This window comes from Hyperolius riggenbachi, chromosome 4 (assembly GCF_040937935.1).
Source record: "Hyperolius riggenbachi isolate aHypRig1 chromosome 4, aHypRig1.pri, whole genome shotgun sequence".
NCBI classification, from domain to species: Eukaryota; Metazoa; Chordata; class Amphibia; order Anura; family Hyperoliidae; genus Hyperolius; species Hyperolius riggenbachi.
This window is the reverse complement of record NC_090649.1, coordinates 56999496-57024963: the sequence shown is the minus strand read 5'-3', so window position 1 is coordinate 57024963 and position 25468 is coordinate 56999496. Positions and strand designations below refer to the sequence as shown.

The following is a 25468-nucleotide window of genomic DNA, read 5'->3' as shown; positions in this document are numbered from 1 at the left end:
AAGCAAAGCTCTGAACTTTTTAGAGCTAAAGCCTTATCAGCAGCCTTTTCTCAACCAAGTAAGTCCTTTGGCTTCTATTTACTTTTCAGGAAACAAGACTAAATTCCACAAGACGCAAAGCTCATTTGCATAGATAAATAGATTTTCAGTTGAATATAGTTTTGGGCGGGGGGAAATGGGGGGGGGGGGGGGGGGGTAGGCAATATCAGTAAACAAAATGGCTGCAAGCTTGTACTTCAGCGTCTTTGAGACTATGAAGATGTTTGCCAGGTAATTGTGCAAAGAACTACATGTTAAATGCCTCAAAGCAAATTTGTAAATCAACTCAAAATCACAAAATGAGGTTTAGTGTGTATCTACAAATGAAATGCATGACAACCGTAGTTATTACGGTAGTTTCTACTCTGTGCAGCAAATTACGTGTGTCGGCTAATAGGAACTTAAGTATGATCTGTATAGAAGGGTTTTGTTGCAGTGGATGCAAATAAGTAACATGCACACTTCCTGACAACTTTAGAAAACTATCATTATTATTAATATTATTTATATAGTGCTGTGCCACTTATAGGAACTTTAGCAGAAAGGGGAAAAAAATAAATCAATACATTGCAAAGTGAGAAGTTGAGAAATAGAAGAGAGATCAAGATTAATATTCGCCATGGAATTTGTTTATGTTGTTTGATCCGCAGTCAGCCTGCACGTCATCATCTTTACTACTGGCAGACATGAAAGAAAAAAAAACAGACAGCACCAACAGCCATCTATAACCACACCCACTAACCATGTGATCGGTTAAAAAGTTTTTTTTTTTTTAGATATAAATATGCACGGAGGGAGATACTGGTTGCTTGTCAGTTGGAAACAACTGTTATTTCCCACAATGCAACAACACCCACAGACAGGAAACTGCCAGGACCTTGGTCATGACATCACACTCTGTAAGGTCTTTCACCACAATATAATCAGCAATACAGATCTCCCTGATGATCTATTCGAGAAAAGGTAAAGAATTCTCACGGGAAAGGGGGTATCAGTTGATAGTAATGAAGTTCAATCCCTATTTAGGCCCCGTTCACACTGCACGCGTTTCCAGTCGCGTTTTGGAAACGCGTGCAGGTGGCCGACACGCACGACATCAGACATTGCATAGAGTGCAATGTCTGATGTTCACACTGCATGCGTTCCGGACCTGTGCAGTCCGGGAACGCATGCTGCACGCATTTTTTGTAAAAACGCGTGGCTGTCCCATTCACTTTTCAGTGATGGGATCAACCACGCAACGCACACAAACGCGGATGGCGTGCGTTCGTAGGCGTTGCGTTCCGCGTGTGTGCCCGTCCGCGTTTGTGATGTGAACGGGGCCTTACTGTTCCGCTTTAACTGTCCCTCAGAGAGGCTCACAATCTAATTCCTACCACAGTCATATGTCATTATCATGTAGTGTATGTATCGTAGTCTAGAGCCAATTTAGAGGGAAGCCAATTAACTTAATGTTTTGAATGTATGGGAGGAAACTGGAGTGCCAGGAGAAAACTCACACAGACATGGGGAGAACATACACATCCTGTACAGATAGTGCCCTGGCGCCCATTTGAACCAGGGACCTAGCGCTGCAATGCAAGAGGGCTAACCACTACGCCACCGTGCTGCCTAACTAGGGGCATCTAGACCATGTGAGACATTTTTGCCACAACTTAGAACACTAATATTTTAAAGAGGAGCTGTCAGCCATACTATGTCAGAAAAAAACAACACACATATAAGTAGATAAATACTTGCTTTACTTACATAACATATGTACTGCACTGTCCACGTTTTGATTTTAGTGATTTTTCTACATTAAAAAAAGAGAAAATCCTTCTTAGCATTTCCCATTTTAACTGTGGCTATTGTGAAGCCAATCCTGATGTCATTTCCTCCCTTACTTTCCTCTGCCTGATTGTGTATGCATTGCCCGCCCTCCACTATAGAAAGTGCATTGTCTCAGCATGAGAAATATTGGCCAATCAGAGAGGAACAGAGGTGTAGGAGGGGAAAACAGGAGGGAAAGAGGCTTCAGCCAATCAGCCTGCATTAATTAAGTATGAGGGGAAGTAGAGAAGGAAAAAAGGACAACCCAGCACGCCCTTCAACTTCCTTTGTGCGCACCAAATTTTGTGTGTACCAAATAAGAGTCAGGTAAACTGGGGAATAATCATTTATCAACAAGAAAAGTAGTAGTGATTTTAACTTTTGGATCGCCTGCTAACATCCTTATTACTTGTTTACCAGATAAAAATAAAGAATTGATTTTTGATTTTATGCCTGACAGATATACTTTAAAAAAGAAGAAGAAAAGGACCGAATACACCCTGTGATGTGGCTCTTGTATTCTGTGCTCAGTGGAGTACTTCTTTAAACAGAAGGCTGAAATATGCGTTAGATGCATGTTCTGCACAGAGTCATTTTCCAGGTAATGATGAGAGGAGAGATAAAGGGGAAACGTAGCGCTGTAACGAGGCAGAAGTGTCGGCGGCGCCCACATACGCTGCGGCACTTACAGTAATGGGCTTAAATGCAAAATTTCATTAGCTGCCACTCTCTCATATTCTATCTTTTAAAAGCACTTCCCGTAAAGCCCAAGAGATGTGTGTGGAATATATTAAATATATTACCACTCTAATGCTTCCACCTTTCAAGACAAAATCACTTGTGGAGGTTCAGCTCTGCTAGAATTTACCATTCAGGGAGCCAGCGGGGCCACAGACCGCCATAAATCCAGACAGGTGATCTGAGGAGATGAGGACATTTTACTTTGCACCTAATCAATCTGTGTTTGTGAAATATGAGAAGCCAGGTAACTCTACCCAGTTATATTTACATGACACTGCCTATTAACCACTCGCATATAAGCCGACCAAGCATATAATCCGAGGTACCCACTTTTCTCTTAGAAACCAGGAAAAAGTGATTGACTCGCATATAAGCCCCTCCACAGTAAAGTCCACTCCACAGTAGCCAGATGTGCTCCCTGTACAAGTTAGCACCCCTCCCCATAGCCAGGTGTGCCCCAAGGATGATACAGCTGTGTCTAAAGATGCCACTAGACACGTTGCTTGCACGCTCCGCTTCACAAGCCAGGGGACACAGGTAGTGTTGAGCAGCGCACTCTGCACATGTTGTAGGGGATGGGGGCACGGACACAGCAGGGAGGCAGCGGGCAAGAGCAGGATCACTAGTACAAGGTTCTTACACTCCTCTGCCAGTAACAAAGCCTGCTTCACCATCTGTTCTGTTCTACTGACTCGCATATAAGCCGAGGGGTTAACTGTTCAGCACATTTGTTGTGCTGAAAAATTAGGCGTATATGTGAGTAAATACAGTATGTTATATGTTGCTTTTTTTTTTGTATTAATGGAGAGGGGTGCTTCATTTGCTGGGCAGGCCTACTTAGACCGCTGTTAAGTTCACATGTAAATTTGGCTCCACCCATGACCACACCCCCATTCTGGTGCATGGCCACACCCATTTTCCAGCTAGAGTTCCCAAAAGTGCCCCAGATCTCTTAGGATCCTAGGAACGCCCCTGGACTTCATCATGTGTCATAAATTGTGCCTGCCCTTTCCTGCCTCACTGAGCTGCTCCTATTGGCCAGATGTCACTGAACCAGTGCCCACTATTCTTGCCGGCAATATCACATGACTAGAGATGGTGACAGCTGGCCAGTGAGAACAGCTTAGTGCCCAAGGAAGGGGCGGAGATAATAAACAATTCAGGCCACAGAGCAGGCTTTCTCAACCAGGGTTCCTTGAGTACTCTGCAGGGGGTTCCTTGGCATTTCCCCGCATTGTAGGGTAAGTATGATAGAGCACATGTATAATAGGAGGTACTGTAAAAAGAAGCACTACATTTGTGGTAAGAATAATAATGAGCACATTAATAAAAAGCACTAGGATAAGGAGACAGTATAATGAGTGGCAGTGTAATAGGGGGTAGTGAAATAAACAGCCACACCTACTTTTAAATACCATGCTTCCTGAAAAATGAATTCAGGGGTTCCTCCTAGATCAAAACATTGTTTGCAGGGGTTCCTCAAGATCCAAATGTTATTTGCAGGCTTCCTCCAGGGTAGTAAGATTGAGAAAGGCTGCCATAGAGGATGGCAGTCTCCCCGCATCATGTGTCTCTGTGAAAACACACAGGGAGCCGGAGGCGAGTGATATGGAGGCTAACGTACTTATTTCATTTTAAAGTGTACCTGTAGGGGAAAAAAGTGCTCCATTAGGATACTTACCTCAGTATAGGGAAGCCTCTGGATAATCCCCCTCTCCCCCACCAACCCAGCACTGGGACCCCGTAAACCTCTATGACCAGGGCTTGTGGAGAGGTGCGTATGTATCCTCTCCAGCCTGAGAATGAGTGCGATTGCATGGAGCCACTTGGGCTCAGCTACTGCGCCCAACAGTATGGCTGCGTTCCTTCACAGACGGGACCGCGGGCAACAACTTCCAGAGGGTCCCTGGGCTGGATCAGTGGTCTCAAGGAGGACATGGGAAGCTACTGCAGGATCCAGACGCTTCCCGTTACCGAGGTAAATATGTGACAATTTTGGCCTCAATTCACTAAGATCATGCTGGAGATAATAAGGCAAGAGAGTTACCTTACCTCCTCTGTAGTTATTTTCACACACAGTTAATTTACAGCCTGTCTTTAATGTTAGAATTCTGGAGTTATTTTAAGGATTGAAGAGTTAATTTAAAGACAGAAGAGTTAACTTTAGGTTTGCCTGAGGTAAAATGTTTCCTGAATACGACATGCCTCATCACCATGGTGATAACTATAGAAACGTTATTAAAGACAGAAGATAAGCTTAGTGAATTGAGGCCCATGTGTGGTGGTAAGTTTTCTCTTGCCATATTATCTCAAGCATGATCTTAGTGAATTGAGGCCTTTCTCTCCAGTTAAAATCACAGGTTTGCCTTAAAGTGAACCTGAACTCTTGCACAAGACAAAAGGAAAACATAGAGAGAATGCACCCTGTATGTATTTAGAGAGTTTAGCCCGTCTAATTCCCTCTCATCTGTGACGGTGCCACAAGCGTAATTTGATCTTTCAGCTGTGTCAGCTGGCTGCCTCGGCAAAGCAGCTAAATAGTAAACACAGGATGTTAACCCTATGTCTGCTCCCATGAAAGCAGGAAGTAGACACTGCATATTTATTGCAGGAGTTGTATCAGCTGTAACAAAGAGATGTTTTTCTTTAACGGTTATTATGCCGTTGCTTATCTTTTAGAGCAGAGGTGGAAGTTGTGAGTTCAGGTCCGCTTAAAGCTGTTGACGCGATGATGAAGAGTTAACGTTGGAGAATTTTGGCAGTGCACAAAAGCGATGGAAGGCGCTCCCGGACTGGAGATCCCTGCCATATCCTACAGCTGTTCCTACAAGCTCTCAGGCTGCCACGCCACTGTTTACTCTGTGTAATGAGAGTTTAATAATAATTATTTGTCTGGCTGGAGATCTTCGGCAGTGTTTTTATGTCTTGGGGAATGGTTAAACCACTTGAAGCAGCTCTCGAGAATGCCGTCGGATCAGGTCCGAGGCGTGCCAGCGCATTACATAACAGCGAGCTGCGGCGTGGCGGCGGGTGCCAAGTGGCTGCATCCAGGCGGGGCTGTGTTGTGACAGTGCGGCGTGACAGTGATTCCGAAAAGCACAGCGCGGCCAGCGGAACGCAGTCGGTCACGGACAGGCCAGGAAACTGGATCAAGCGTCACATGACTAGGAAATCCTTCATGTCTATTTTAAGTGCTGCTGATTATTTTTATATTAGAGTACTGGGCACGGAGAGTTTGCTTTTCAAACGCGCTGGTAATCTGTACTATATAAAGAATAAATACAAGAAAAAAAAAAGAATGACTTGTACAGCCAGTATTAGCTGAGTTGTACCGCATAAGTACAAGTACAGTGTGGAGTGCAGGTACGGCTTGTTCATAGTGCTCCTCACAGTTGTGAGACTGTACTTTTCCCTAGGTTTGTTAAGCACCTCAGGGGTGGTCTTGAACATGCCTATAGTGAGCAGGAGAAGCGGAGAAAAGTATGATTATGTCACCACGTGGCCCCTCCCCATGACATGCTGGAAGATCACTCTCATGCAGAGACAAATTTAGTGAATTTAAAATGTGGCCCTGATGCAGGGGCAAATCCAGGATTTTCAAAGGGAGAGATTACTGAAAAGTCTCCCTCAGCCACGCACAATACAGTATAATAATATGGTAGGACATCATGCTGGGTACACATAATGCAATTTCCCGTCCAACTGACAGGATCTGACGATTATTTCTTAAATGTCCAATCTGCTACCGATCAACAATGGGATCGATCAGGAGCAGTATGGATACAGATAATGAGGACAGCCAATATTGGTAATGAAGGGGAAAGTGAAGCATTCACACAGCAGGGCACAGGGCTGTGCTCATACCTGACTTAAGTTCCCCAGAGCTGCTCCATGCTCTGTACATACACTGATGCTCCATGCTCTGAACACACACTGCTGTTCCATGCTCTGTACACGCTGCTGCTCCATGCTCTGTACACACGCTGCTGCTCCATGCTCTGAACACGCTGCTGCTCCATGCTCTGAACACGCTGCTGCTCCATGCTCTGTACACATGCTGCTGCTCCATGCTCTGTACACATGCTGCTGCTCCATGCTCTGTACACATGCTGCTGCTCCATGCTCTGTACACACACTGCTGCACCATGCTCTGTACACACGCTGCTGCTCCATGCTCTGTACACATGCTGCTGCTCCATGCTCTGTACACATGCTGCTGCTCCATGCTCTGAACACGCTGCTGCTCCATGCTCTGTACATACACTGATGCTCCATGCTCTGTACACACACTGATGCTCCATGCTCTGAACACACACTGCTGTTCCATGCTCTGTACACACACTGCTGCTCCATGCTCTGTACATACACCGATGCTCCATGCTCTGTACACACACTGCTGCTCCATGCTCTGAACACACACTGCTGTTCCATGCTCTGTACACACACTGCTGCTCCATGCTCTGTACACACACTGCTGCTCCATGCTCTGTACACACAATGCTGCCCCATGCTCTGTACACACGCTGCTGCCCCATGCTCTGTACACACGCTGCTGCTCCCTGCTCTGTACACACGCTGCTGCTCTATGCTCTGTACACACACTGCTGCTCAATTCTCTGTACACATGCTGCTGCCCCATGCTCTGTACACACGCTGCTGCTCCATTCTCTGTACACATGCTGCTGCTCCATGCTCTGTACACACACTGCTGCTCTATGCTCTGAACACACACTGCTGCTCTATGCTCTGAACACACACTGCTGCTCTATGCTCTGAACACACACTGCTGCTCTATGCTCTGAACACACACTGCTGCTCTATGCTCTGAACACACACTGCTGTTCCATGCTCTGTACACACGCTGCTGCTCCATACTCTGTACATATACGTTGCTGCTCCATACAAGGTCAACTGTAGCAGGGAAAGAAAGGGGCAGTGCTGTGAGCTGCAGGATGCCTGCAGATATTCTGGTGTCTCAACTTGCAACTCTCCCCCAACACTGCACTGGCCCTGGTCTGAGGGGGGATTCTGGGCACCTGTAATCCCCCCTCTGTGTTTGCCTATGTGATGAATAGAGTACTGATTATAACATACTGGCTTATCCTCTCCAGTATGTAAGGTACAAGCTGTTATTTTGTTCCTACACCTTTAGTAAACCAGCTACAATGTGTGCCTATCCCTTTTTGAAAAAGGTGCTTCTAAAAATGCATACATAGAAAAAGTCGCCTATTAATTTAGGCGTCGGAATTGTTGTTATTGGAATATCATTAAAGCAAACCTGAAATGAAAATTTTTAGTCAAAATAAACAATAAACATACACTTGTCATAGTTACCTCCCGCAGAGTCTGCTCATTAATCTCTTTCTCCTCTACCGCATCCTATTTGTCCACTGTGATTGATGGACTTCTCTGTCCTCCATTGTCAAAATGGTGATGACCCCGTAACAGCTTCCAGGTCAACACATTGTTAAACTGTAATATTGCCCACTTGAGACATGGGGAAACATGGACATTACCTTGCACATCTGTTATTCTTTCAGAAAGAAATGGGTGAAGGTGTATACCGCTACACTCCCGGCAAGCGACAGAGCTGGACCTGGGCGGCCTGAGCCAATACAACGCTAGCATTGTGCATGTTCGCCTGTATGGGATAAGTCCTGAATAAACTTTGGAGACATTGAAGCGGACCTACTCGTTTCCTTTTTCCTGTTATTCTTTCAGTTATAACTGACAGCAACTGATGTATTTAAGTTCTGAGAAAATCTTATCAGAACTGGAAGGGATCATTGGCGTCAATTCACTAAGATCATGCTGGAGATAATAAGGCAAGAGAAAACTTGGCACCACACAGTGAAAGAGTTATCTTATCTCTTCATTCCTTAAATTAATGTGCAAGGTAATGTCCATGTTTGCCTATGGCTCAAATGGGTGATATTACAGTTTAACAGTGTGCTGATGAGGAAGCTGTTATGGGGTAACGGCCATTTTCAAAATGGAGGACAGAGAATTCCATCAATCACAGTGGATAAACAGGACGCAGGAGAAGAGAAAGAGATTGATGAGAAGGCTGACAGTGGACAAATGGGAAGCAGGAGAGGAGAAAGAGATTGAGGAGTAGACTACACAGGAGGTAAGTATGACCTGTGTATGGTTATTTTGACTTTTCATTTTCAGTTCAGGTTCTCCTTAAGTTACCTCCTCTGTAGTTATTTTCACACGCAGTTAATTAACAGCCTGTCTTTAACTTTAGCATTCTGGAGTTATTTTTAGAATTGAAGAGTTAACTTTATGCTGGGTACACACTGAGATTTTCTGGCCTATTTACTGTCAGATTACGGTAATTATTTCCAACATGTCCGATTTGCTTTCCGGTCGATTTCCAAGCGTTTTCCGATCGATTTCCTATTAAAAAGAATGGAAATCTATCGTAAACAAAATCGGACATGTTGGAAATAATCAATCTGACAGTAATTTGGCCAGAAAACCGTGTGTACCCAGCATTAGGTTTGCCTGAGGTAAAATGTTTCCTGAATACTACATGCCTTATCACCATGGTGACAACTCTAGAAACGTTATTAAAGACAGGAGATAAGCTTAGTGAATTGAGGCCATTGTTAGAAGTAATTGGTGAGCTTCTGAGAGGAACTGATGGCGAGGTAAGTATGTCATATCCATTTACAGGTACATCATGTGTGTATTTGAAATATTTTTACTCGGTTCATGTTCCCTTTAAGAATATTTTTATCATGGTTCTTGGATGAATCCTCTCGCTACCCAATATCCTAACACTAATCCTTCTAACACTATAACTAACACTAACCCTCCCTTAAAGCGGATCCAAGATGAAAAACTAACTATAACAAGTAACTTGTCTATATATCTTATCTAAAGTTTAGTTTACATAGCAAATCTAGCTGCAAACAGCTTCAATAGAATATGATTATTTCTTCCTGTGATACAATGACAGCAGCCATGTTGTTTGTAAACATTACACACAGGCAAACTGATCTGCATCTCCAGCACTCAGCCTGTGAAAAAAACCTAATCCCCCCTCCTCCTCTGAAATCTCTGGCTAGTAATACCTCCCCCTCCTCCTGCCCAGACTGAGCTCCCATGAGCCCTTGCTACTGTCTGAAAATACAGAGGCTCTCTGAAAACCTGTGGGCGTGGCTTGTTTAGTTTATAGGGAATAAGAGTATTAAAACAAAAAAGTATTTGGCTAGAGGAATGCCCTATAAACAATAGGAAAGGAACACAATTATGCAATGACTAAAAGTTCACCTCAGATCCCCTTTAACAAAACCTAACATTATACTAAACTCAGCACCAGAGCCGGATCCCCGGCACCCACCGCAGCCAAATCCCCAAGCCCAAAATAATCCCTGGCCCTCGGCTATAGTATAGCACTCAGTGGCACAGCCAATTCAGCGAAGCCCAGCCACACAGCCCAAGTTCCTGCCTGAACCCCCAAAGTAACCTTCTGGCGCACTCAGATCCACGGCCACTACCAAGTAAGGTTTTGGTGCTCACCCAGCCTCACAAGCGAATTAACCACGCGCTCTATAGCATTACTGCAATAGTGACGCATAGTTTCGGTGCTTGGAGTTGAACATTGTGCACCAACCCCCCTTGCTTCTTCCCAAGCTCCCTAACTGGTGCCGAAATGGGAGCCAACGTGTGACTGTGACTTAAAGAGAAACCGTGACTAAGAATTGAACTTCATTCCAATCAGTAGCTGATACCCCCTTTCCCATGGGAAATCTATTCCTTTTCACAAACGGATCATCAGGGGGCTCTGTATGGCTGATATTGTGGTGAAACCCCTCCCACAAGAGACTCTGAGGACAATGGTCCTGGCAGTTTCCGGTCTGTGAACCTTGTTGCATTGTCGGAAATAGCTGTTTACAGCTGTTTCCAACTGCCAAAAAAGCAAGCAGCAGCTAGATCACCTGCCAGCAGTAAAAATGTCACCATGTGATAAATGTCAGACTGTAAATCAGGGAGAGGAAAGACTTTACAATGGGCAAACACTGACTAAATCATTGATACATAATTATTGTGAAAATGAAGCACTTTTTTTATTACATTATTTTCACTGGAGTTCCTCTTTAAGCTTGGCTCACTGCTTTTGACCTCAGTCGGTAAAGCTTGTTGTGCTGTAAATTCTTGGAATGCTTTGATCTCTCTCTACTGAGCAGACAATATAGAAACTAAAAGCAGAAGTCCTCTATTACTGTCTCACATTGCCCCCTAGTGACAAGTGGCCATAAACACACATTACATCAGTACTAATAAAAGTAAGAAATGTTATGAAGAAATAAAAATGTAATAAAACAAATTGACCTGGAGCACTTGCAAGCCTCTAAATAAATTGGCTGCTAAAGGGTAAAAAGTGACGCCCAGTAAAATGGGTGCGAGGGAGTTCCAACATCTCCCCCCTGCATAAATGAGGTTTTGGCGCAGTCTGAGAGGAAGCCACTGCAGAGCCGCAGCGGCTGTGAGTTCCAATACGATATGGTCGCAAAAATCAGGTGCCCAAATTACCCTCCCAGCGGCCCCATAGTCGATAATTACATTGTGGGCTATGGAGCGCCGAAACAGCCGCATCGTGTGCCCTTTGTAACCGATTCTGGTCTGAAGAGTAGGTAGAGAGAAGTAGCCCATGGACTGTATACCTTTTTTTACACTGCCCCTATATCCACCCCACCGGTATAATCCCATAACTAGTCCCCCCCCCCCCCCCCCCCCCGCTCCATTACTCTATGATGCATCCATTACTCTGTCTTGCTTTGGCAATGCTAAATGTATTTGGTCTTGCCAATAAAGCTTATTTGAAATGAATTTTAAGATACCCTGCTATGTATCAGCGCAGTGTTCCTAATAAATAGCCCACGGAAATGTGTGTTTTGTTACCAGCCTGTAAAAAGCAGGAAAGCGGTAGTTCTTTATACATACCTCCCAACTTTTTGAGAAAAGAAAGAGGGACACTTAAGCCACACCTCTAATCACGCCCCCTGACACACCCCTAGTCACACATACCTTAAAGATTTCATAAAAATATGTTTTATAACTCAAACCACACTGGTTCTTTCTATCCTGGTTCATTATACTTCATATTATAATTTGAAATTAAGAAATATATCAATGTAAAGGGTGAGAATAAAGTTTGGAGTGAATAAAACATATTTTACTGTAGAAAAATACATACATTTACATAGATCTGTACGTCAGTCCTGAAAGAGGGAAAAATGAGGAAGAAAGAGGGACAGATTCCGGGTTCCTAAAGAGGGACTGTCCCTTCAAAAGAGGGATAGTTGAGAGCTATGCCATTACTCCATGATGCCTCCCCCATGCATTAGGCCTTGGCTCACTACGAATTGTAATTTTGAATCGGTACTGCATGCTGCATTTGTTTTATAGCATCCAGGGAAACTCAGAATCGCAAATCGAATTTGCAGTGTGCAGGGGGCCATACTCTGTTTTGCTTTGGCAATGCTGAATGTATTTGGTCCTGCCAATAAAGCTTTTTTGAATTGAATTGTAAGAGAGGCCCTGCTTGGTATCAGTGCATTGTTCCTAATAAACAGCCCATGGGAGTGTGTGTCGTGTTTGCATTCTGCAGGAAGCGGTAGTTCTATATGTTACTTTCAGAGGTCGTGCACACGTTTCAGCGAGACTAGGCTAGCAAGGCAAGCAGACAGCTTTACTCATCGCCTCGGTGGGAGACACGGAAGCATGCGGCGAGGAAACGGCACAACCCTGGGCGATAAGGTGCGCCGTTTGTACTGTACGTATTTCCAGGCTGGATGTTACAGCTTTGCCTGGAATGTGGCGGTCCTGTGAAGTAATGATGTGCTGCATTCCCACCGCTGGGCCAGGCCAGCGCCTCATTCACATAAGCTCCTCATGTCGGCCCTAATCAATATTTAATAGGAGTCATTTGAAATTCCTTCTCTGCAGGCTGTCCGTGCTTCCTGCAGGCCCATCCGCACAATGCAAGGCGAAGCAGCCCTCTCCACCGCGCTGTATGGATACAATATGAAGCAGCCTGAGGCCACCCTGACGGTTCATCTGAGGACAGCGCCTGCTGGGGGAGGGGCCGCAGCTTTGCATTACACAAGGCGCTATAGCGGCAGCCATGACACTTGTAAGGGAAAGCTCTGCTCTGTTTAAAGTGCAACTCATCTGAGAGAAAAAAAAGCAAGAATAAAAACAATCTTTTTCAGATCACCTATACTGCATCCATTGCAAGTATATGATGAAACTGTGTAATGGCGACACACCTGCCGTGCTCTGATCCTGCAAGGCTCCGCCAGGAAATGATGAGTAGCTTAATTAGTATTAATAAATAAAATAAATTAAAAAAAAAGAACATCCCCAACCACGCCCCCCCCCCCCCCACACACACACACACAAGTGCAGCCAACCTATATATACACACACACACACACACACACACACACACACACACACACACACACACACACACATACTACACACACATCACACACACATACATACATACACACACACACACACACATACATACACACATACATACACACACATCACACACACATACACACACATACATACACACATACACACACACACACACACACACATACACACACTACACACACATCACATACACACACACACACACACACATACTACACACACACACACATACTACACACACATCACACACACACACACACACTACACACACACACTACACACACACACACACTACACACACACACACACACACACATACTACACACACATCACACACACACATATACACACACACACACACATACTACACACACACACACACACACGTGCAGCTAACCTATATATATACACACACAGTGGCTTGCAAAAGTATTCGGCCCCCTTGAAGTTTTCCACATTTTGTCACAAACATGAATCAATTTTATTGGAATTCCAAGTGAAAGACCAACACAAAGTGGTGTACATGTGAGAAGTGGAACGAAGAGAATATTGGGAGCAAGTAACACCATAAAGTCCAAAGAACACTCCAGGCAGGTCAGGGATAAAGTTATTGAGCAATTTAAAGCAGGCTTAGGCTACAAAAAGATTTCCAAAGCCTTGAACATCCCACGGAGCACTGTTCAAGCGATCATTCAGAAATGGAAGGAGTATGGCACAACTGTAAACCTACCAAGACAAGGCCATTCACCTAAACTCACAGGCCGAACAAGGAGAGCGCTGATCAGAAATGCAGTTAAGAGGCCCATGGTGACTCTGGACGAGCTGCAGAGATCTACAGCTCAGGTGGGAGACTCTGTCCATAAGACAACTATTAGTCATGCACTGTACAAAGTTGGCTTTTATGGAAGAGTGGCAAGAAGAAAGGCATTGTTAACAGAAAGCATAAGAAGTCCCGCTTGCAGTTTGCCACAAGCCATGTGGGGGACATAGCAACCATGTGGAAGAAGGTGCTCTGGTCAGGTGAGACCAAAATGGAACTTTTGGCCAAAATGCAAAACGCTATGTGTGGCGGAAAACTAACACTGCACATCACTCTGAACACACCATCCCCACTGTCAAATATGGTGATGGCAGCATCATGCTCTGGGGGTGCTTCTCTTCAGCAGGGACAGGGAAGTTGGTCAGAGTTGATGGGAAGATGGGTGGATCCAAATACAGGGCAATCTTGGAAGAAAACCTCTTGGAGTCTGCAAAAGACTTGAGACTGGGGTGGAGGTTCACCTTCCAGCAGGACAATGACCCTAAACATAAAGCCAGGGCAACAATGGAATGGTTTAAAACAAAACATATTCATGTGTTAGAATGGCCCAGTCAAAGTCCAGATCTAAAAACTGCTGTTCACAAACGCTGTCCATCTAATCTGACTTGAGGTGGAGCTGTTTTGCAAAGAAGAATGGGCAAGGATTTCAGTCTCTAGATGTGCAAAGCTGGTAGAGACATACCCTAAAAGACCGGCAGCTGTAATTGCAGCAAAAAGTGGTTCTACAAAGTGTTGACTCAGGGGGCTGAATAATTATGCACACCCCACTTTGCAGTTATTTATTTGTTAAAAAAAAATGTTTGGAATCATGTATGATTTTTGTTCCACTTCTCACGTGTACACCACTTTGTATTGGTCTTTCACATGGAATTCCAATAAAATTGATTCATATTTGTGGCAGTAATGTGACAAAATGTGGAAAACTTCAAGGGGGCCAAATACTTTTGCAAGCCACTGTATAATTGTTTCGTAAGCAAAGGATTTAAATAACGGCTTTATGGAAGGATTTGCCATGTTGTATTCTGTTGATATTGCATGAATGACAAAACATGGTGTCGAGAGCCCCCCCTCCCCTCCTACCGATGACCTCTCAAAAGTTTTCTACAATCCATACTTTAACCAAACTCTCCTCCTCTGCTTGCAGTGTGTGTATAACCCACTAATGACTACTGATCGCGAGGCGCCGGTGTGAGAGAAGTGTTTAACCTTAATGAGCTTTTTCATTTCGAGAAAAGAAAACAGAGAGAGAGAGGTAGGGCGGGAGCGCCCTGCAGAGAGCCAGCGTGCACCAATTAGCAATTAGTGCACCTAGGGAGCCGCTCTCGGAGAGGGGCAGGTAAGGCAATAGCCGAGGTTCGGTTACATCATGCAGAGTGGGAGGTTAATAAAGAGGTAGGATGAAATAGGGCAGAGACGGTCTATCTATAGCCGAATAATTCAGCGGTTCTTTTATTCCTGAACGGCGTGCGGTACGCGGCGAGAATCCGCACTGCCACCGGCTTTTTAAGCAGCCGTAATTAAAGTGTTTGAAAAAAAGCTAGCTCTTAATTGGCGGCGTGCCAGCGCAGGAGGGCACCGAATACTGAGACTGGCATTGACAATACTGTATAGCTTTAAAGTGAACCTGTGTTTAGTGTGGAATGTTAGCAAACTGACACTGCTGCTTGTAGTTAAAGGACAACTGAAGTGAGAGGGATATGGAGGCTGCCATATTTATTTCCTTTTAAAGAGAACCAGAGCTAATGGAAGGAAAAGCTTTTATACATACCTGGGGCTTCCTCCAGCCCCATACGTGCTGATCGATCCCACGCCGCCATCCACAGCTGCCCGCATCTAGGAGAACCGGCTCCCGTCAGTGACGTCATCAGAGCCGCACTACGCAGAAGTGCGCCCTCTACGTATCTCTCCAGCAGCTGCTGCAGAGATACGCAAGAGCGCACCTCTGCTACGCTAGACTGGCTCTGACTGGCGGCAGAGCGGGGTCCCGGTTCTCCTAGATGCGGGCAGCGGTGGATGGCGGCTTGGGATCGATCAGCGTGTATGGGGCTGGAGGAAGCCCCAGGTATGTATAACAGCTTCCATGATCTCTGGTTCTCTTTAAGCAATACCAGCTGCCTGGCTGTCCTGCTGATCTTCTGCCTGTAATACTTTCATCCATAGCCCCTGAACAAGCATGCAGCAGATCAGGGGTTTCTGACGTCAGATCTGACTGGATTAGCTGCATGCTTGGTTCAGGTGCGATTCAGACATTACTGCAGCCAAATAGATCAGCAGGGCTGCCAGGCAACTGGTATTGTTTAAAAGGGAACAAATAGGGCGGCCTCCATATTCTTCTCATTACAGTTGTCCTTTAACCACATAACGACCGCCTAACTACGATGGGCGGCGGCAGGTCGTATGTGGTTTCCCATGGAAACAGCCGCTCCATGTCAGTTCACGGAGGGTGTCTCCGTAAACAGCCTGCGAGCCTCCGATCGCGGCTCGCAGGCTAAATGTAAACACGTGGGGAAGAAATCCCCGGTGTTTACGTCGCATGGCGCTGCTGCGCAGCAGCGCCGTAAAGGAGATCGGCGATCTGATTGGCCGGGGATCGCCGGTATCTGACAGGCTGAAGCCTATCAGAGGGGGCACAGGACGGCGATCCAGGGGAAGGAGGGGAGGGAGGGAAACAGAGGGAGGCAGAAAATTGCTGTGGAGGGGGGGTTGAGGAGCCCCCCTCCCCCCCCCCCCCCCCCCCCCCGCTAGGCGAAAGTGAGCGGCGGCGATCAGACCCCCCCAGCAGGACATCCCCCTAGTGGGGAAAAAAAGGGGGCGAAGTCTGGTCGCCCCTGCCTTAAACATGATCTGTGCTGTGGGCTGAAGAGCCCACCCAGCACAGATCAGAAGAACATAGCCCGGTCCTTAAGTGGTTAAAGGATCACTATCTAAAAAAAAATTAAAATACTTAGGTACAAGAAGAACATTTCTTTTCCCCTACCGTATGTTACTGCAGCTGCAGTCATCAATAAAAATCTGAGAGACTAATCCATCTCCTTTTGTGGGATTCTCTGGGTTTTCCTCAAGGGAAGGTCCAATAAGTATAAAAAATCCACTTACCTGGGGCTTTCTCCAGCCCCTGGCAGACGTCCTGTGCCCTTGCCGCAGCTCCGGTGGCACCCGGACCCCCCCTGGTGGAGAAGCCGACCTTACCTTCTGTATGGCTGATATTGTGTTGAAACCCCTCCCACAGTGTGATGTCAGGACCATGGTTCTGAAAGTTTGCTGATCATCTGACAGGACTAAAGATGTTGTCAACAGTGATAAATTTGAAAATGTAAATCAGGGAGAGGAAAGATTTTACACTGGACAAACACTGACTAAGGTCTTGTTCACATCTAAACCGAAAAGCAAATGTTTTGCATTTTTGTGCTTTTTTTTTGCACCTCCCAGCGCTCCACTGCGCGCTGCGTTTTTGTTAAAAGGTCTTTTTTTAAGTGCATTTCCAGAGTGGTTTTGTAATTCACTCCCTGACGCAAGTCAGGAAATGAACTCTTTGACCCGGAAAATAATAAATACAATGTATTTATTCTTAAAAACGTGAATGCAATCGCTGCACAAAGCGATTTTTGAGCATTTTGCAAAAACGCCCAAAAAATGGTACAGACACCGCTTTGCGAACCGCAAAGTGCTGATATGAACCTTCTCATAGAGATTCATTGCACAAGCATTTTGTGGGCAATTTTGAAAACTGCCTGCACTTGAAAAAAAGGGCAAAAACGCCCCTGGCGTGAACAAGCCCTCTATCCTATATAATAATAGTCAAGTGTCCCTGCGTCATCATGTCCGTGTGTCCCTTGCTTCCAGACTGGACAGTTTGCTGTCTGAGAACCTCATTGCATTGTGGGAAATAACAGCTTTTTCCAACTGCCAAGCAAGCAACATCTCCCTGTGTGCACATACTTCAGACAGTGGTGGGACACGGGTGAGCAGGACACATCGGTATGGACGTTGCCGGGGTTTAGCGGCCGTGGCCTAGCGCCCGTTTTTTAACGGGCGGCCTTTTTACAAGTGATCTATAAATGAATATTGTAAAAAATAAGCAATTGTATTCATTATGTTATTTTCACTACAGGTCCTCTTTAATTCCTGGCAGAATAGACAGCCCAGGAGCTGCAGAACAGCATCCTGTGCAGAACTCTCTCTGTGACTTGGCTGCTCTTGGTGGTACTGAGCCCCTCACGCCCCGTCGTATGTGGGATTCTATCATCTGGCGGAGGAGTGAAATTACATGGAAGCACAGGTGTCACGTATGTAACTTAATAGAGAGCGTGAAAAATCACAGTGCGTTTCCAATGCAGAGAAAGGGAATTTACTGCCAGGAGCTGGCTGGCTGCCCAGCATACTGTAACGCAGGAAGACCGCAAGCCGCCATATCCAAGTCCACACCCCCTACTTCACAAAAACAAAACCTCACAGCCATTCTGCAGAGCAGCGTGCGACAACAAGGCGGCCCCCGCAGCCCACCACACACGGCTTTTACAGCCAGGCGCCATGTTTGCACCCAGAAAGCCTAACAGATGCTCCTTGTGTGCCCATACATTCTTTACTAATTATAAATCTCTGTAAAACCCCTTCAGAACCCAAACGAGTTCAGCATTCCAGCCCTGCTTCCCTCCAACCGCTAATAACTTTATTATTCCTCAAGACAATCCTCCACATCTCAGACTGCTTTTCTCTACACACAAGCAGAGTGGAGTTGCCAGGACGACGCAGAACTTCTTGGGAAGCCTGCGATCAGTTTGATTGGCGAGAGTCTGACTGGCTGGTCACCATCACAACAAATCAGACGTGAGGGGATAAAGATGATGGAATCGATCTGAAAATCGAATCGATTTCATCAATCTGATCAGATTGTTAGGAGATTTTTGTCCATTAGTGGTCCCATTTGGTCATTTCCAATCGTTCATACGAAAGAATCGTTTGTAAATGATCGCTCAGCAAATTGTATCGTTAGTAGCCACAGAGAGCAAGAAAGATTAAGATCGCTGACATCTTTTACTTCTGTCTGTGTCCATTTTGGGGAGATTTGCTCTTATGCTGGGTACACACTTTACGATTTTCCATACGATAGATGCATCCGATTGATAAATTCCCTCATGTCCAATATTACTCGCGATGGATTTTGCGCTCGAGTTCTCATAGAAGTGAATGGAAAAAGATAAGAAAAACAAGTGAAGATAATATAATCGAGCGCAGAATCCAGTGCAGAATAGAGTGTAAAAAACGATTGGGTGGGAAAATCGAGCGGAAAATCGTAACATGTGTACCCAGCATTACTTCCTGTTCTTTAAGCACTCAACAAAAGCAAACAGGAAGTGGTTGAAGTTTACTTGTCAGGGACACATGCAACAATTAACACTTGCCAATGGTTCTACCATTTTCCTTCTCTTGAGCCCACTACGCAGTTGTATCCGCATCTGTCCCCTATTCAGCTTCCGGTGTTGCCATGTATATTTTCATGCATAGGGCCTGCTACTAAACACCAGCAATAACTGAATACATCTTTGCCAAGGAGAAGCAATCATGAAATTGCTTTGCTGCGACCGCCACCCACCTTTTCCTGCGGAGCCCTCTCCTTGTCCTTGTGCTATATATAACATGACAGATGGATTGGACTATCACAAGCTATATGACTATTCTATTGGCAGAATTAGCAGGATGTTCACTGGCTGATAACTGTGCCGTATGGATTCTATTGACCGGCTCGGCAGCCGCGGTGTAAGTCACTTCGCATGGCAAGGGTAGAGGACGTCACACAGAGGCACAGAGGGCTGCATACGTTCAGAATAGAGGGCATTCAGCAACAGGCAATACACGTTATGGCTTCAGGTTTATAATAAAGGGGGAGAAAGTGCAAAGGTGGAACCCGCGATAGTTTTATATATTTGTCCTCTAAGTCTCTACTTCGCTTACATTGCTGGCCAATGTGACTCCCAAATCGAGCCAACCATTTCCCTTTACAAAGATATACATGATAATGTACACTGAGCTTCCAACAGTAAAGCCACCCATTATTCTGGTGGCCACCAGGCCTCCATCAACAAAGCCAGCCCAGTATTCTGGTGGCCACCGGGCTTACATCAGTAAAGCCGCCCATTATTCTGGTGGCCTTCATGCCTCCACCAGCAAAGCCAATTATTAGTCTGGTGGGCCTCAAGCCTCCATCAGCAAAGCCACCCATTATTCTGGTGGCCACCGAGTCTCCATCAGCAAAGCCAATTATTAGTCTGGTGGCCACCGAGCTTACATCAGCAAAGCCACTTATTATTCTGGTGGCCATCAAGCCTCTATCAGCAAAGCCACCCATTATTCTGGTGGCCACCGAGTCTCCATCAGCAAAACTACCCATTATTCTGGTGGCCTTCATGCCTCCATCAGCAAAGCCAATTATTAGTTTGGTGGCCACCGAGTCTCCATCAGCAAAACTACCCATTATTCTGCTGGCCACCGCGCTTCCATCAGCAAAGCCACCCATTATTATTGTGGCCACCGAGTCTCCATCAACAAAACTACCCATTATTCTGGTGGCCACCGCGCTTCCATCAGCAAAGCCACCCATTATTATTGTGGCCACCGAGTCTCCATCAACAAAACTACCCATTATTTTGGTGGCCACCGCGCTTCCATCAGCAAAGCCACCCATTATTATTGTGGCCACCGAACCTCAATTAGAAAAGCCACCCATTATTCTGATGGCCTCCCGAGCCTCCATTAGAAAAGCCCTCCCATTATTCTGATGGCCTCCCGAGCCTCCATTAGAAAAGCCCTCCCATTATTCTGATGGCCTCCCGAGCCTCCATTAGAAAATACACCCATTATTCTGATGGCCACCGAGCCTCCATCAGAAAAGTCACTCATTATTCTGGTGGCAACAAAGCCTCCATCAGCAAAGCCACCAGTAAACACCTCCTATAACAGTGTCTGTACCTCAGCTACTCATTTAACTGGATTTTGGGGATGATAGGCAGAGCTGGACATATAAACACACCCATTACAGAGATGTTTAGGATGTTTAGCGAAAGATGAGCAGTATGGTGGTTTAGGTCCCAGAAAGGGCAGCATGGTAGCATGACGGATAGCAGTAAGCCTTGCAGCGCAAGAGTTCGAATCCCAACCAGGGCACCATATGCACGGAGTATGTATGTTCTCCCCGTGTCTGCATGGGTTTCATCCAGGCATTCCCGTTTCCTTTCACATCCCAAAAACACACAGATTAATTAGCTTCCCCTAAAATTAGCCCTAGACTACGATACACACATAGACCTATGACTATAGTAGGGATTAGATTGTGAGCCCCTCTGAAGGACAGCTAGTGACAAGTGACTCTGGTTTCTTCTCATTTCCCCAAAACATACTGGTATATAAATGTTTTCCCCTCAGAACTGGCACTAGACTGGAAGGGATGTTAGACTGTGAGCCATACTGAGATATAGTTACAGGGCAGACACTCTGAAGTGCTGTGGAAAATCTAGATGCTTTATACAGTAAATTTATGTCATAGACTAAAAGCAAAGAGGTGTCTTCTCATCTACTGCTCCGAAGCTGGCCAGTGCTGTGTTTTTCCCAAGTGCTCCCTGTGGTGTAATAAATGACATCATGGGTCACATGACAGCTGCAGGGACAGCTTGAGAACTACGCAGTGCCAGTCAGCTGCCATGCCCAAAGACGACGCCTCCATACTGCAATTCTTAGATGTCTATGACAGGTATGATGTCACTGTCTCTTCCCACGATGTCACCGATGTCCAGAAGATGAAGACGCTCTGCCCAGGCCTCCTGAGTCTTGTTGTGGCCACCATGACTGTAGACACGCCCCAGTATGTAATAACAGCCTATAGACTGCATATACAGAATGACGCAAACTGGCACTGAAGCAAATCAAATTTGTCCCCTTACTTGATGTTCTTATGGAAAGAATATTATTATTCAGTGTACTCTGTAAAGCAGGGCTGTGGAAGATGTTGGTTATAACTTCTAAAGTGACAGATTACCCAGCAGCCTCATGGTGAACCAGAGCTCCTAGGAGTGTGTGAGGGGCTACAAGGGACCAAAAAGCCCTCTTACTAAAATGCTATGAAAAGCTGAAATTTGCCTTCTTAAAACAGAAAGTATTTGCTATTATTCTGATGGGAGCGAGCATTGAGGTTTCCCACAATGCATCACTGCTGAATATGCAAATCATCCCTTTGTTATCCCTGTAAACTAAACACCCCCCAGAACCTCTGGAATGCAATGGTGTGTCAGCTTGTTAATTGTACGGAGCCACAATAATCCAACATGTCTGTAATACATGTTGGATTACTGTGTCTCTGTACAATTAACAAGCTGACACACCATTGCATTCCAGCAGTTCGGGGGGGGGGGGGGGGGGGGGGGGCGGGGTTATCTTTTAGGGACATCAAAGGGACAATATGCATATTCAGCAGTGATGACAACTCATATGCTCACTCCAACCAGAATAATCAAATATACCTTCTGTTTTTTGGAAGGCAAACGTCTGTTTTGCACAACTTCTACAGTGTTGACGCATTTTCCGCAGTGCTGTACAGAGTCCCTAAAACAGGTCGCTTATGAAGATCCATTTTGACAGAATCACAGCCTAATGCCCCTATCACAGTCTGGGGTAATTTAGGGAGATGTGAATTAAGCTACCAGTATGATTTGGGCATGCAGGAGTCAACTCAAGCACAGGGAAGAAACTCCACCCCCAAAAAATGGGAGGTCATACAAAGTACATGCAGATAAGGTCCTGGCCCCCACAGGGATGCAGCAGGGTTTCAGAGCTGCAAGGTGACACTGCTAGCCCCTTGGCTGCGGAGTCAGAGCAATTTTGGGTACTTGGAGTCAGAGGTTTCATAAACTGAGGAGTCGGAGTCTGATGATTTTTGTAAAGACTCCACAGCCCTGTAGCCACTAAACCACCCAGTGGTATGTAACACACCTCAGGCAATCAATTGTGTTGAACAAGCTCCAACCTATTGCAGGAATGCCCTTTAGCGTTTCTATGACAACGCTGGGGTGCAGAAGAACCACTGGACCAGCGAGCCTCTCCCTTTATGAACAGTAGCAAGGCATTATGGGTAAGAATCCAGAGGTAGCTGCCAGATGCATTCAGCTGCTTGATCCTCCTGCAGGATAGCTATGTCTGTCACTCCGTTCTCTCCTCATAAGCCATATTATTGCTTCGGAGGTAACGGATTTACATAGGCCAGCAGCAGGCTGTGGAGCAGCGAACTAGGGCTCATCTTGTCAAAGCAAAGCCTGTAGCCCACAAAATGGCTGTTCTGCTGCGGGTAAATGATGGATTGGCTCTTAATATCCCCCTCAGAGGCCCGCAGGAAAGAGAGTTTAGGATGTTAGAGAACATTGGGCAGCGTAATTAAATTAAGCCTGGGAAATATAAGTTGCAAGGAGTGCAGAATCCAGCCGTACAGAGGCGGGCAGAGCGCGTTTTATGTGCCGGGTCAAAGAGTAAAGTTACAGTCTAAATGCTGAGTCCGAGGAAAGAAATCTTATCAGATTAAACATTCCTCCCCTTCTCTTTGTCAAGTTAAAATCCTGCACTTTTACATATACAGACACACACATGTAGGCAAACATACGCACATGCACACAGACAAATACACGCACATGCAAACACATGCACACAGACAAATACACGCACATGCACACAGCACAGACAAATACACGCACATGCACACAGACACACGCACTCAAATGTACACTAACAAAAATACGCACATGCACACAAACACACGCACATAAACAAACCCACACACATGCAAACCAACAAACACACACACATAAACATGCACACTGACAAACATGCACACAAACACACGCACATGCACACTGACAAACACATGCACATGTACACCAACACACACACACATGCACACGGACAAAAACATGCACACAAACAAAAATACGCAGATACACACGCACATAAACAAACCCACACACATGCAAACCGACAAACACACACAATCATGGACACGATGATGAGGTTATCCATTCAGTCGTATCCGACTCTTGGTGATTCTACGGGTTAGCTCTCTCCATGCTGTCCGATCTTGTACCATTCCTGCCAGTTGCTCAATCCTATGTCGGCTTGATTGATGGTGTCAAGTCAACGCGTTCTCTGGCGGCCTTGTCGCCTTTTGCCACTGATAAGTCCTAGCATTAGGTCTTTCTCTAAGGAATTTGATCGCATCATGCACATGAACAACACCAACACACACACATGCACACTGACAAAAATCTGCACATGCACACCAACAAGCACATGTACACAAACACACTCACACACACATACAAAATGTTGTGGAAAACAAGAGACAACTAACTATAGACACATGATGCATCCACGTTTCTGCTTACCTATCCTTTACGTCAATGAAAGGTCACCAGGTAAATTCCATGGAAGCCAGGCTCCCGGTGGGGGCTTCACTAATGCACACTACTGAATAAAAAATGAAGTCCGGCCTGGTATGAGAAGTCTCGGAGGCCCGATTAGGGTCTGGGATTTGTGTTCGCCTCCCCTCCTACATTGTGTTTGAATGTTTAAATGACGAGCTGATTAGAGGCCCTGCGTTGAGGAGAAACAAGCGCTCTTGACATGGCCGTCGCTGTACGGTTTGTCTGAAGTTGAACCCATACATTAAAAGGTCACCTTTATTAGCATAAACTTCCAGCCGCAGCACCTGCCGTGCCGAGGAGACATTTACAACGTATGTGCGGGTTCCTCGGCTCCCCCCCCCCCCCTCCTGCTGCTGCTGAACACCCTTCAGATGCTCGGGGTTTTATCTCAATTAGAAGAGTTAAGAGCCGGGGACACAATAGCATAGTCACAAAGTCACTAATGCTTAAACCAGAGTCTCCCCATTAATCCTATCAAGGAGATCAGACATAATGGGGCTCCTTGTGACTCTGGCTTTAATTCCCCCTAATGTTTTGTGTCGTTGGCCTCGAGTATTTTTGCGGTGCAGAGGCATTAGGGATTATTTTCTGGCCGCGCGCAAACGCCGGACGCCCCTCTATATCACGCAGGGCAGGAAGCGTCGGTGAAAGAATATTAACCTGGCTGATCTTAAAAGCCCTCATGATTAGCTAGTCTTTTACTGCAGTAAATACAACAAATGCAACGATCATCAAAAAATGGCTGCTCGACCCTCGCTGTCTCCACGGATGGCTCCGGTCCCTGGCAATTCATTCTAAAAGCCTGGCCGAGTCGCGCTTCATCGCGCATGCATTCCACGCCACGCTCCGGTCCCTGGGAGTGTTCTGCGTCTGCTCAGTACTACTGAGCAGGTGCAGACTACTCCCAGGGGTGAAAGCATGACGTGGAAGCACACCTGGCCAGGCCGTGCATGCGCAATGAAGCGTGACTCGGCCAGGCTTTTGGGCTATGCTGTGGGTGACAGGAGCCACCCGTGGAGATGGCGAGGGACGAATAGCCCTAAAGGTGCATACACACGCACTACAAAAGGAAACGACGGGTCAGCCAGATCCTCCCGCTTGGCGGTCTTTAGCCGACAGTATGCGCGAGTGTATACGC

At 45.8% G+C, this 25468-nt stretch overlaps 1 protein-coding gene and 1 long non-coding RNA gene across 7 annotated transcripts in view; one reads left to right on the top strand and one right to left on the bottom strand.

Moving 5' to 3' along the window:
* Window positions 1-25468, bottom strand: part of NCOA1 (nuclear receptor coactivator 1) — a 712820-nt gene that overhangs the window by 150020 nt on the left and 537332 nt on the right. The gene's annotated exons all lie outside the window — the stretch shown is intronic.
* LOC137571227 (uncharacterized) overlaps window positions 17781-25468 on the top strand; it is a 30600-nt gene continuing 22912 nt past the window's right edge. The window contains exons 1-2 of the long non-coding RNA XR_011031307.1: window positions 17781-17851; window positions 17985-18159. This is a non-coding gene — a long non-coding RNA (uncharacterized lncRNA). The remainder of the gene's footprint in view (window positions 17852-17984; window positions 18160-25468) is intronic.